The sequence below is a fragment of the Hermetia illucens genome, chromosome 4 (assembly GCF_905115235.1).
Source record: "Hermetia illucens chromosome 4, iHerIll2.2.curated.20191125, whole genome shotgun sequence".
NCBI lineage: Eukaryota > Metazoa > Arthropoda > Insecta > Diptera > Stratiomyidae > Hermetia > Hermetia illucens.
In genome coordinates this window covers 33,550,635-33,564,489 of record NC_051852.1, presented here as the reverse complement: position 1 = coordinate 33,564,489, position 13,855 = coordinate 33,550,635, and the positions used below count along the sequence as shown (strand labels likewise).

Below are 13,855 nucleotides of genomic sequence, written 5' to 3'. Positions count from 1 at the left end.
TATTCGACAACACACTTCGTTTCAATTCCCACTTCGTCGACATCATCAATAGAACTTTCAAAATGTCTGGTTTTGATACTACGTTTTTCCTCCGACATTTCCTCAATCCAGCCTTCCTTAACACTCTTCAATTCGCTTGTCAGAAACATCCTTGAATATTGCTGTGTAGTCTGGTTCCCTTTCCGCATTCGTGACTGCCGCGCTCTTGAAGTTATACAAAGTAAATTCACGCAGGCCCTCTTTTACAAAAAGAACCTTCCACGGGTTGATTATGCGTCACGACTTCGCACCCTCAATCTCCCCTCCCTACAGTAACGCCATATCTTCCTTGATATGTGTACTCTTTTCAACTTTTCGACTCTGCAATTGTCTGAGACTGCTCCGCCAACTCGGATATTACTTGTCGTATCGCCCCGTCTCATAACACACGTAGTGCAGTCATTTTTGATGTACCCTTCGTGGAGCTCGAGACTTACTTCCACTCTCCGATCCCGAAGCTATGCCGATCCTACAACGCCCTACTGCTTGGGTCCTTTGACTCTATTTCCTTCTCAAGTTTTAAGCGTAAAAGAAGCCATTTACTTCCTCCTCCCTCTCAGGACAATATGTAATAAGGAATTTTGTTTTCTGTGTATTGTTCTCATTAAATAAATAAATAAATTTAGGGAAGCGATGTCCCGTCACCTATCTCGCATTACAGGATCGAATCGGAATCATGTAATCAAACGTTGCGTTTCTTCATTATACCATAACCAGCGTCAACCCGAACTAGAGTACCTACCTTCCGTATTCTGTTAACGACTTGAGATGTTCAGAAAGCTTATAAGAGTATTTCTTGGTGCCAGATAGTACGTGCTCCAGGGATGATAATGTGTTACGCCATTAAGGTAGGCAGGTTAGCAAAACATACATTCAGAGTCGGCGGAAAACGTCAGAAGTCTATCTGACATGCTCTGCACTACACTGCCATGATGGTGCCCTGCCACGATTCAATCCTTAGGAGCGTGTAGATTCATTGTTTAGGTCCAGGCAACTACCATAAGCTACTAGACGTTCGAAGAATCAATTGTGTAAGATGATACTCAATAATTTCAGGAACACGTACAGTAGGGGCGCAAGGATGCAAGGTGGATTTTAGTATTGAAACTCAAATCTGCTTCGAAAAGTACTAATGCAGACCTATTATATGTTGATGTTTTGATGTGCTTATGCTGGATAGCCACATATGTGCAGTTACCAAATCGTTTTTCAGACGTGTCCCCTCGTGCGGATTAAGGCATACTTACGTCCAAGTGGGATAGGTGAAACCAGAACTTCCACCAGTGGATAAAAATTGGTTATGTGAAGAATACCCGAAATCAAATCAAACATAGAGGACTAGACGAGTAAGAAAATCACAGCGCAGGCGTTTGGCAACCAGTACCAGCATGGGAAAATCGGTTAGCGATTACCGATACCTAACGACCGTAATGCTTCAGTTGTCAGTGTTACAAGTGCGCGGGAGGCAGTAGAACTGGTTTCATTGACATACCCGTTCAAAATGAAATTGAGTCTTCATAGATATCCCACATACCCATAGCAAACTCCGTGACTGAGAATGTATCCCCCAATAGAAAGAGTGCATGGGGAGAGAACGGAAAGGATGAAATTTTGACGTTTAATGACCCGAATTTAAACCTTGAAATACCCGCACTGGCTAACAAAATAACTCTTGACGATGGCAAGAATATTTATCGGAATGTAAGGCCCATAATAAAAGCCATCAGGTAAATTTACGATCAGGTCCAAGACGAAAAAGTTATAAAAAAGAGGAGTGAAAAGTTGAGTCAGGCTGAGCTAGGTCTGACAAAGTGGCAGATTTCAAAAGAAAGCACAAGAATGCGGTATTCAAAAACAGAGAGATAGATGGATGATTCGATCGGAAGTGATCATCTCCAGACGAGGTATCGAGGCCCAAACTATCCAATGATCTAATCGCATACCAATTTTAAAATCAAGTTGGCAAACCCTTAGGACCGTCGGGTTAACAAGCAGGACATTACTATACAGTACAACGACACCAATGAAATCGCCACTGAGAAGAAAGTCTACGATACCTTGGAGACAGAATTCATCCTTATCGAACGTTGGGAACATACACGTAGTCCTTCATCATTAGCCTACCAATCAAGGTACACTTAAACTGTTAGCAAAAAAAGGAGTAAAAATATACCGGATTATGTGTCGGCGGCACTGAAGAGATAATACACATGCCTTGATAAGAAAGCATATACCAGCGAACACGACAGGTGTAGATAATGCAAAAAATTTGAAACCAGTAAACAAGAATTGTGGAGCTGTTCCAAATTTCATATTGTGATATGATTCATTGACCCCTTGCAGGCAACCAAAAATTGTGGAAAGTACAAGAGAATTCTTAGGGAGAGCAATTTGATACAAACTTTATGATGTTTCGAAATTTGCGCCAATGACCAAGCAAGGCGAGCGCCGATATACACTTGTCAACACCAAGTTTTCCAGGAAGTAATGTCACGTCCGAAAACTTTATGTTCCTCTTAGTGCTAAATTCTCCGAAGATAAGCAGATGTTGCACAATCTGGAGCTGGAAGCAAGAGGACAGGCTCGAAAATTATAGCAAGACTTTTTAATGTGTGTGCTCGTGGAGCAAAAACGTTTGAACTGTACCTCTTTCAATACTGTGGAACTACTCTGGGTACCTGGTCACTTTGTAGTCGAGGGAAAAGAAATCTTGGATGCCTTAGCAAAAGAGGGTTCAATCTCAACCAAGCCAGGACGGGAACCAGCAATTGGAGTGTCAGTAGCATTGGCTAAGAAGGAAGTTTCCCATAATGACAGGTGGCAGAGTGTAAATGCGGCTAGATGTACCAAAGTTTTCCTGTCAGAACCTAAAATGCATACCGTAAAGTTTATCCTATCGAAAAGTAGGAGTATTGTAGTCATTCTGACACTTGCTGGACACATGTTTAGAATTGGAATTGTACAAGATGATATGTGTCCCTCCTATAGTGAGCAAGCGGAATCCACGGAGCATTTTCCATGTGAATGCCTCGCATATGGACGCATCAGATATTCAATCTTCGGTGCTGACATCCTCCAGTTTCAACGAGCAGCATCACATACACTAACGGAAATCCCGCGGTATATAAACGAATCCAGAATATTTCTTTGGACGGAGGAGTCGAGTACAATGGGCCGCCACGATCTTAGTGCTCAGACGCTATAGCTTCTCCCCCACCACAAACACAGATACGTATTCGCGAAATAGACGTGAGATTTGTGAATGTTGGCACATCATACACTTTCCGAGCAAATAGATTAGATATACATGAGTGTCATCTTAGTCAGGAAAGCCGTTTGATATGTTGATAAGCAGAGACCGTAGCATACTCACGGTGCCTCGTGGCCACTGTCTGGATGGAAACCAAACGGAAATCGAGTGCGAAAAAATACTCTCATTGAAAGTTGAGTGGGCTGCCTCGATGGCCGGTGAAGACCCTCTGAAGAACTAAAAGAATTCTATATAAAACCCTGGGGTGGGGATTGTAGAGAGATGACGAAAAGGCCACGAAGACAAAGATCATCTCAGATGATCTTTGACTTGTCAAAGAAATTTTTGCTACTCCCTTTTGTTACCATAAAAACAATAGTGCTCCCAATCCAATGGGTGTTGAACGCGCAGCGTGTATTGTGTCAGTAGTTCCGCAGTTCTTGCTGCAAACAAGATGGCTCTAAGGTAAATTTTCTCCCCGAAATACCTAAATGATGGACCCGCGGAAAAGATCAGAGGTAGTTTTAGTGCACGAATTCCACGTGCATCCGCTCTAGCTCTAACTTTATAGGAGAAATGTCTACATGGATGTAAGGTTGATGAAGAGATTCTTTTGAAAACGGAAATATCAGAAAATTGTAGAAAACTGCAAACAAGCTTCAAAAAATCTTAGACCAATTGGAGCTTTTACAAATAATCAAATAGCTCTTGACCAACAAGGGACAAGCTAGCTTACGCACTGCATTTTTCTACATCGACCACATCAAAAGCTTTTGGTTACTGTGGAACAAAGTGTGAAGTTTAAATCAACGTTCGACGCGGTTTCTATTGATTTCAAGAAAACCGGCGGAGTCAACATCATCATCATCAACGGCGCAACAACCGGTATCCGGTCTAGGCCTGCCTTAATAAGGAACCCCAGACATCCCGATTTTGCGCCGAGGTCCACCAATTCGATATCCCTAAAAGCTGTCTGGCGTCCTGACCTACGCCCTCGCTCCATCTTAGGCAGGATCTGCCTCGTCTTCTTTTTCTACCATAGATATTGCCCTTATAGACTTTCCGGGTGGGATCATCCTCATCCATACGGATTAAGTGACCCGCCCACCGTAACCTATTGAGCCGGATTTTATCCACAACCGGACGGTCATGGTATCGCTCATAGATTTCGTCATTGTGTAGGCTACGGAATCGTCCATCCTCATGTAGGGGGCCAAAAATTCTTCGGAGGATTCTTCTCTCGAACGCGGCCAAGAGTTCGCAATTTTTCTTGCTAAGAACCCAAGTTTCCGAGGAATACATGAGGACTGGCAAGATCATAGTCTTGTACAGTAAGAGCTTTGACCCTATGGTGAGACGTTTCGAGCGGAACAGTCTTTGTAAGCTGAAAGAGGCCGTGCGCGGATTTCATCATCTAGCTGCTATCGGTTGTGATTTTCAACCCTAGATAGGAGAAATTGTCAACGGTCTCAAAGTTGTATTCTCCTATCCTTATTCTTCTTCGTGTTTGTGTTTGACCAGTGCGGTTTGATGTTGTTGGTTGATTCGTCTTCGGTGCTGACGTTGCCACCATATATTCTGTCTTGCCTTCATTGATGTGCAGCCCAAGATCTCGCGCCAATCGCCGCCTGCTCGATTTGGATGAAGGCAGTTTGTACGCCTCGAGTGGTTCTTCCCATGATGTCGATATCGTCAGCATAGGCCAGTAGTTGGGTGGACTTGAAGAGGATCGTACCTCTTGCATTTACTTCAGCATCACGGATCACTTTCTCGAGGGCCAGGTTAAAGAGGACGCATGATAGCGCACCCCCTTGTCGTAGACCGTTGTTGATGTCGAATGGTCTTGAGAGTGATCCTGCTGCTTTTATCTGGCCTCGCACGTTGGTCAGGGTCAGCCTAGTAAGTCTTATTAATTTCGTCGGGATACCGAATTCTCTCATGGCCGTGTACAGTTTTACTCTGGCGATGCTATCATAGGCGGCTTTAAAGTCGATGAACAGATGGTGCAACTGTTGCCCATATTCCAACAGTTTTTCCATCGCTTGCCGCAGAGAGAAAATCTGATCTGTTGCTGATTTGCCTGGAGTGAAGCCTCTTTGGTATGGGCCAATGATGTTCTGGGCGTATGGGGCTATCCGGCCTAGCAAGATAGTGGAGAATATCTTATAGATGGTACTCAGCAACGTGATACCTCTATAATTGCTGCACTGTCTGATATCTCCCTTTTTATGTATGAGGCAGATAATGCCTCGTTGCCAATTGTCAGGCATTGATTCGCTGTCCCATACCTTGAGCACAAGTTGATGAACCACTTGGTGTAACTGGTCGCCTCCATATTTAACCAATTCGGCTGTAATTCCATCAGCTCCTGGCGACTTATGATTTTTTAGCCGATGAATTGCACGGACTGTTTCTCCTAAACTTGATGGTGGCAGTATTTGTCCGTCGTCTTCAGTTGGTGGGACCTCCATCTCGCCGATGTTCTGATTGTTGAGCAGTTCATCAAAAAACTCACCCATCGCTCCAATATGTCCATTCTGTTGGAAATCAGATTTCCCTCTTTGTCTCGACAGCGTGAGCCTCGAGGTGTGTAATGTTTCATCCTGCTGACTTGTTCGTAAAACTTTCGCGCCTGGTGCGATTGCTCCCTGTACTTTTCGAGTTCACATACTTGTTGGTTCTCCCAGGCTTCTTTTTTCCGTTGTTTCTCCCCTCGCCGGAGTTCGTGATAAGTCTCTGCGCGTGCCCGCGTTCTTTGAGAATGCAACATTACTCGGTATGCGGCATTCTTCCGTTCCGTTGCTAGCTTACATTCATCGTCAAACCAGCCGTTCCGACTCCTTTTGCGGCTGGGGCCAAGTATATTTGTGGCCGTATCCATGACAACGTTCTTCAGGTGGTTGTGAAGATCATTAGTTGATGCTTCATCTCCAGGTCCTCTATTGACTGCGGTTATTGCGGCATCCATTTCCCTCTTATAGGTGTCGCGGAGGGTTGTGTTGTGGATGGCTTCAGTGTTCACTCTCACCTGATTGTCAGAGGGGATTCTAGGTGGTATTGTTATTCGAGCTCGGAGCACCATGCCAACGAGATAGTGATCCGAGTCTATATTGGCTCCCCTATATGTTCTGACATTCATCAAGGCTGAGAGGTGGCGGCGTTCGATCAACACGTGGTAAATTTGGTTGAAAGTGGTCTCGTCTGGAGAGGCCCACGTATGTTTGTGCACCGCTTTCCGTGGAAACCAGGTACTTCCAACAACCATTTCGTGTGACACTGCTAATTGAATAGTCCGCAGTCCGTTATCATTTGTTTTTTCGTGTAAGCTATGGGAGCCAACGTATCGCCTGAATACGGGCTCCTTCCCTACTTGGCTTTTAAAATCCCCAAGTATGATTTTGATATCATATCTGGGACAGGCTTCGAGGGTTCGTTCTACTGCCTCGTAGAAGGTATCCTTTTCCTTGCCGGGTCCGTCGTTTTAAAATCCGTCTTGTCCGAGGCTCCTGTTGTGGTTTCGTAACAAGTTGTTTTCCGTATAGGGTTGTCAGCCTTACCCAACCCCCAACCTGGATGACTAGTTGGTACAATTTGTCCCGTTTTTAGGCGCGGAGTCAACAGGAGCTCTTTAAGCAATGCTCTGCGCATGAAGGATATTTCGGAGTGAAGATGCATCTATTATTATCACATTAGTGTCACATACTGCATCACTTGAGGAGTTTGAAATAGGGTACACTAAAGTCATATTTTGTTACCGATAGTATTATATTTCTCCTCATTCTCACCATTGATTGCTGTCTTGCGAATCCAACTTCCTATAAAACAACGTAAGGAATGCGATTTCCTGAAAAAAGAGAGGAAATGATCTCACCTACGGAGAGTGAACAGTTCATCAATCGAGACACTTGACTTTCGAATGAAGTTGCCCGGATGAAGAATGCCAGCCCAATTGGCAAATTTACAGGAATGCCAATCGGGAACCAAAGAAAGCGATCGCTATTGCCCGAGTAGTCCATTAATTTCTTCTATTTCTTCGACGATGAGAAATATTTTTACTGACCTGCCGGCACCTTGCACACAACTTGTCCAAAAATGAAATAATCTCCTCATGCAACACGGTCTTAGATTGAATCTGATTAAAACGAAACTTTTGACGACCAATGTCAATGAAGCAGAGTGTCAGTGGCAATAACTTGCTCTCAAACCAAAATTTACCGCAGTGTCGTCTGCCCTGTTTGCATCTATGGTTCTGAATGTTGGCTAAATACAAACGATAATGAACGGCGTTTCGCGGGAATGGAGACATGTTGCGTTGGACTAGTGGCGTAGCACGCCCTGATCCCATCAGAAATGAAAATATCCACGATCGATGTGGGCTTGCAACGATCGTGGAAAAATTGCGAGAGGGGCATTTTCGATGATATGGTGAATTAATTTGTACTAACGAGAATTCACTTGCCAAGATTTGGTCTGACCATCTAAGTCGATAGTAAGTTACCAAAAGGCCGGCCGAAACAACGGTGGCTTGATACACTGGACGGGAATTTGGAAGTCTTGCGACTGCATCCAGATCAGGCCTTTGACACAACAAAATAGTACAACCGATTACGACGAGTGGATCCCGATTTTGAACGGGACAAAAGTTAAAGAAAAAGAAGATACATGATACATTAGCTAGGGGAAATGTTTGGTTTGTAGGTAAAGTGTGAGCACAACATACTCACATACTGCATGGAGACCCAAGGGAAATCGAACACCAATGCTCTCGTAGAAGACCGAGAGGGCAGCCCGCATAGAAGATGAAGGTTTTTCAGGGGGACACATCTCCCGCGATATTCGGCACCAATCTGAACGTTATGGTCATAAAAGGTGACTAATGTTAAAAAATGCCACGGAAGGATATAGTCCTATTATGTTTAGACCCGTCTGAAATGTGACTACTTGTGGAGCAATAAAATCATCAATCAATGCCCAATTTTGGACAAGTAGAGGCTGGCGGGAATACCGGCAACCGATATAAAACTTTCGGGTGGAACCTGCAAAGGGGTGATGGACGAGTTGCGAGGAAAAAGACCATCTCAGGTGATCTGACTGCGACTTGTCAAAGAAATTATTGCCCCTCTCTTTCGATACCATAAAAAGAACATGTAGAGCATAGGGTTCTTCCAATCCAACGAGCGTTCGACACCTCCAGTTACGGAACAGGAACTGCGAGAAATATCTATGAAGATATTAATGCTTCAGGTTTGAAAGCATTCTCAATATGGCCTTGAAGCTGACGATCAGAACTAGCCCTTATCTATTCAAAGCGTTTGAGAGGCTCTTAACAGAAAGAATATTTCCTGCAAAGTGGAGGAAGCAAATTGTCACCCGACCTGTCTGTTGAAAATAGTGGGGAGGATGATGCAGAGATAGATTGCTATCCGTAGTTGAAAATTGCAATGAACTGTCGGAGTGCTAGTATGGGTTTCAGAGTGTCTACTCTACTATTGATACAAGGTTGATCATCATGCTTATTGAAGATGAACCTTGAAACAGACGAAAAGATTTCCGCCGTTGAGATTCCAAAGAAAGGCACCCGTTCTGAGTGTGACAATTGGCGGGGTGTCTGCATACTCCATGCCTTTGCAAACATGATAGCTCAAAATAATCCTGAAACGCATCAAAGAACATCCCGAAAGCTTGATCGAGAGAGAGCAGAGACCACATCAACACCCTAACGATCATTTTGGAACAGTGTGCGAAGTTTAGATTTTCGTTGTACCTGCTCTTCATCGATTTCGAGAGCGTGAATAGGGAGTGTATTTGGAGTGCTCGACGCAAGAGGGCACTCCGGAGAAACTAATTACCAGGAGGTTACCAGGATGTGTTCCACTGCGGTAAAATGTCGGAGGATGTTGAGGCCCAAAGGGGAGTCCATCTTGTCACCGATATTATTTCTTCTTGTTATCGGCCACATTTTTCATGCTGCCTTGAAAGCTTTCCTCAAATACGTCGGCTAAGCTCATGACATCTAACGAATTCTCGCACTTAATCTGCATTAATAGGCGGAAGGCGTCGATCAATTTATATATCTAGTGTGGTTCAGCCGATGGTGGCACCTAACTGGATGTTGCCCGACGCATTAACAACGCTAGATCCGATCGCTGCTTTATCCAACATCTGTACTAATCTCAACATCAAGATCAAGATGAGAGTGTTCTGTGGTAGTGTTCTTTCTGTATTGCTATCTAGGAGTGGAAAAACATGGAAAGGGAACATCACTGTCACTCGAAAGCTCGAAAGTCTTCGTGAACACCTGTCTGCGTCGTATCATCGGGGTACTCTGGCCTGATACCATTACAAACGAGGAACATGGTCGGCGCACAGGCCTGGCACTCGTATGCACTGTGATTGGGAGGCGGAAGTGACAGTGGATAGGCCACACGGACGCGCTATACTCCATCAAGGGGTAAATGGCACCATATACAAGCTGAGGATTTGAAAGTTTACACGCTGAAAACTATGAGAACCGCTTTGTCCGACTAGAAAGGGGCCAGTTGACCCTGGCTGAAGAGAAAGCGGGAGCGGACCTTAAGGTAAGCTCACCACGCGAAGCACTTAAATGATGATCTCGCGAAGTCATGGAGAGACAAGAGGTAGTTTTAGTGGATAAACCACACACTGTCCGAACTCGTTTTGTTTAATGTGGATGAAGAGCCTGAAAATTCAAAAAGTCGTACCCAAATTTCGGAAAATTGTAGAAGATTGCAAAAAAGCAAAGAGCAGCAATTTGGGAACTGATAGAATTGACTACTTCGGAAGTCAAACCGCCAAGGAATTCCTCAGGAGAAACTGGTAGTATTCGTAGGATACATAATCTTAGACCAATTGGAGCTTTTAAAAGTAATCAAATGGTTCCTGCCGAGAAGAAGAGAAAGGGATAAGAAAGGAATGCTCGGGATTTTTTATGGAGTATCCTACGCCACCAACATAGGTTTTCTTTCGTTTATAACTTTAAATGTTTTTTTGACTTCTTGCATCCAGTAGTCGATAAACTATATTGCTGTGTGGAGGACAAATATTTTGAACAGTTCGCGGAGAGAGTACTGATGAGCAATTAGTCACCATTAAAATTACTTTTACTTGTTAACGGAACCATAGGTCATAAAGGAAGACTGAGCAGTTCATGCTCTACTATTCTCTGTGAGTAGGGCAAACGCGACACAGTAGAATCTCGAAATGCCGGAATTGTAGCGAAAAATACGCTGACATAGTATTAGCATGGACAAGATAGTAAAAATAGTCGTTCCCATATACTGCAGAGCACATCACTTTGCAGTAGTCTTCTGACGATCCGTTAAGGACTTTAACGATAGGCTTTCCAAGCAAAGTTGTAAGTTGTTACTTTCGTTTCTGGGAAGACGAGAACTTTCATAGAGACTGAGAAAAGGGATGGTCACTACTATCCCGAGGGGAGGCCGGTATTGAATGCTATAATTGGTGGAATATCTGCATACACCGTGGTATCACAAAGATAGCCTCTAATAATGAGTCGGAAGTTTTTCAACACAACCCTGCATTCCCTGAGGAGGTTTTCGAAGTTACAAAGCCTATTTATGAAACACCCTCAGAATCATCCTTACTGCGATGGTGTATAAAACTGGAACCTTACAAATGCCAATGAATTCCTTATCAGCATTATTTGACAAATGACTCCCAATATGTCTTTGAATGGCCTACCCATAGTCGAAAATGTTAGCTATGCTTCATATATGTCCATTGAACGAACGAAACTGCTCTTTCTTAAGATTCAGGTATTCCAGGTGGGCGGGACAAGGGAATCTAGGGGAAGCAGATGCCATCCGTCTGGACAGATTTTGCAATAGAGACCAATCAGCAACAATGGAAAGCAGGAAGAATGCCACTGTGGCAGGAGCAGTGGAGTAAAAGTCGGCAAAGGCCAAAGTTTGGCGTAAAGCAAACCCTTATTAAAATTGATCTGTCTGCATGCCGGTCACGATTTATTCGAAAATTATTATATTTATTGGCACAGAAAATGCATCATATTGTGTTGAATGTAAGGAGGCGGGGGCAAAAGGGAGACTTAAGTTATTTTAGATACCGAATGAAAGATCCTACTTTGAAAATTAATTGGAAATCCGCTTGAGGTTATCGAAAAATCACACAATATTTTGATATCATAGACCATTACAAAGTGCGTCTCTTTTGAAAAATGAGTCTTACCAACGCTGCTCCTAAATTCGAGATAAACACCACTAGGTTGGGCAGCTTTTTTCTGCCGAGATGTCTTGGTTTACAAGGTCCAATTCCATGGACTCGACTCGCTTACTATTATCTGCTGCATTGGAAAGGTTGATTTACTTTGGAGACGATCAAGTTAACTTATATCTAATCATTGAAGCTGCTGGTTCCCATATAGCGATACATCTCCTCCACAATACAATCCTATTATAGGAATTTAAGAGTACTTTCCCATGAACTCCATTCCTATTATTTCTTGTGCAATCTCAAACGCATTTCAAAAGCATAGCGAAAAAGGAATAGTCTAGCAGGAAGCGGGTGAACGATATTCAGAAGGAGAGAGAGATGGGAGTGCAGAGAAAAAAATAAAGTCCTTCAAAATTTTGAAAAGTAATTAAGGACTCGAACAACAAAAGGTTATTAAGGATTCATGCAGGAAACTTTTATACGAGTCACGTCTTTCCATACGCTCCTCATAAATGTACAATTTATTGTCGTCATGTATTGGTAAAAGCTACCATCATACCTTCATTTCTCGTCTCCTCTATCCAGGGACAAGCTCTTCCACGCGTTGCACATTATTGTTATACATCGTCATACTTTGTATTGCCACCATTCATTCATTCAACATTTCAAATATTGTAGAAATTGCTTAAGGCTTGGGAGAGAAAAAAGAGGTTAAGTTGTCCCTTGAATGATGGCAAATAGTTTACAACAGTAGTGGCAGTGGTAGTTAGCAGCAAACAAAGTAGAATAGTTGTCGCATGTATGGAAATTTTGTCGACTCCATCCTATATTTCACTTTACTATAATTATCATTATTATAGCAGCAGCAGGTCGAAATACACTCAGATGTCGTTTCCATCCACTTGACTGTACGCTCTCTCTCCTCCATAACATGTTCGTTGTTTTCAAGAACATTTCTATGGACAGATGAAAGTAGAAATTCGACTCCGGATTCCCACCCCTTCTTTCCCGTTCACTTATAAAATACAACTTCATGGCTTTGTTCCTACGGTCCCTTGTTCAGGTGCACATTTGTAGGACCCGAATACAGGGAATTGCATAATTACATACTTGGGGCAATATTTACAAGCTTGCTTAGTTTTCTTCGAGCTTTCTTCGTCTTTTTTTTCAACATTTTGAGCTAGGACCGAATTCGAAAACAACGGCGACAACTAGTTCTTTTGTCAAGTTTTCTTTCAACAACTCGGAACAATTTGTGAACATCTAAACGAGCGAATTTCATTCAATTGACTTTTGTCGAAAACAATAGAGAATAGTTTTAAAGTCGGGGGTGGTTCAGTGCATGGAAAATTATGCATGATTCATAGAAATTGCATGCCTAGTTTATAAGAAGGCGCTTAATGGCTTATAGAGAGATTAACTGGATTAAGTTAGTCCTATGGTCAGAAGATTTTTCGCCCTTAGCGAGTTAAATCGAAGTGGAGCGCACACTAACGAGACTAACGCTCAGCGAATTCGACCCTCGTCCCGCTTTCACTGTTCCATGGAATCCTTAGTCGAAGCCCAATCACCGTCTATCCCCTCGAGCTTTGTTTCGATGAAGAACTGTCGTTTCGTTTCCGCAAAGGTGATAGCGTTTCATTTTGGCTGACATATTAGGGGCAATCTTCCTGTGTTACTATGGGCAGTTGGTGGCTATGCAGCATAGGTCTCTGATAGACCGCACAATTTGGCCAAGAAAAACTACCTAGTCTCTCTGTGCCACTTATGCATGATGTTCAGTACCACATCAATACTACTCTCGAATGTGCATCCTCTACCTAAGTAGCTGGTATATACAGACCTTAAAACAGCAGTTGGTCATCTCCACTCCATCTGGTCCCCAAGCCTAGTGGTTAATGGCGACCTGGTGGAGAGTATAGATGTCTAAACGCTTAGATGATTCCAGACCGGTACCCCATTCCAAAAACGATCTGAGACCTTAGAAGGTTGTTGGGGATGGTAAACTTCTACGGTCGTTTCCTCCCCAAAGCCACTCACCACCAAACATTATTTAACGCCTTCCTGTCTGGTCCTAAAACCAAAGATTCGCGGGAGGTTGTGTGTTGTCAAAAAACCGTCCAAAGGTTTGAAACCGCCAAGCAGCAGCTGATAGATGCGATACTTTTGGCACTTTCTCAACAAGATGCACCCCTGGCCGTGTTCGTCAATGCCTCAAACATCGCAATAGGTGCTGCTCTTCACCAGAGGGTGAATCAAAGCTGATAACCGTTGGGTTTCTTCTCCAAATATTTGAATACAACTCAACAACCTGACGTCTATGATCCTGAATTATTAGACGCACATCTGAACATC

The 13,855-nt window shown here is 43.3% G+C and overlaps 1 protein-coding gene across 1 annotated transcript in view; it reads right to left on the bottom strand.

Annotated features, from left to right (window-relative positions):
• LOC119653458 (nuclear pore complex protein Nup88) overlaps window positions 1-13,855 on the bottom strand; it is a 339,096-nt gene that overhangs the window by 40,275 nt on the left and 284,966 nt on the right. The gene's annotated exons all lie outside the window — the stretch shown is intronic.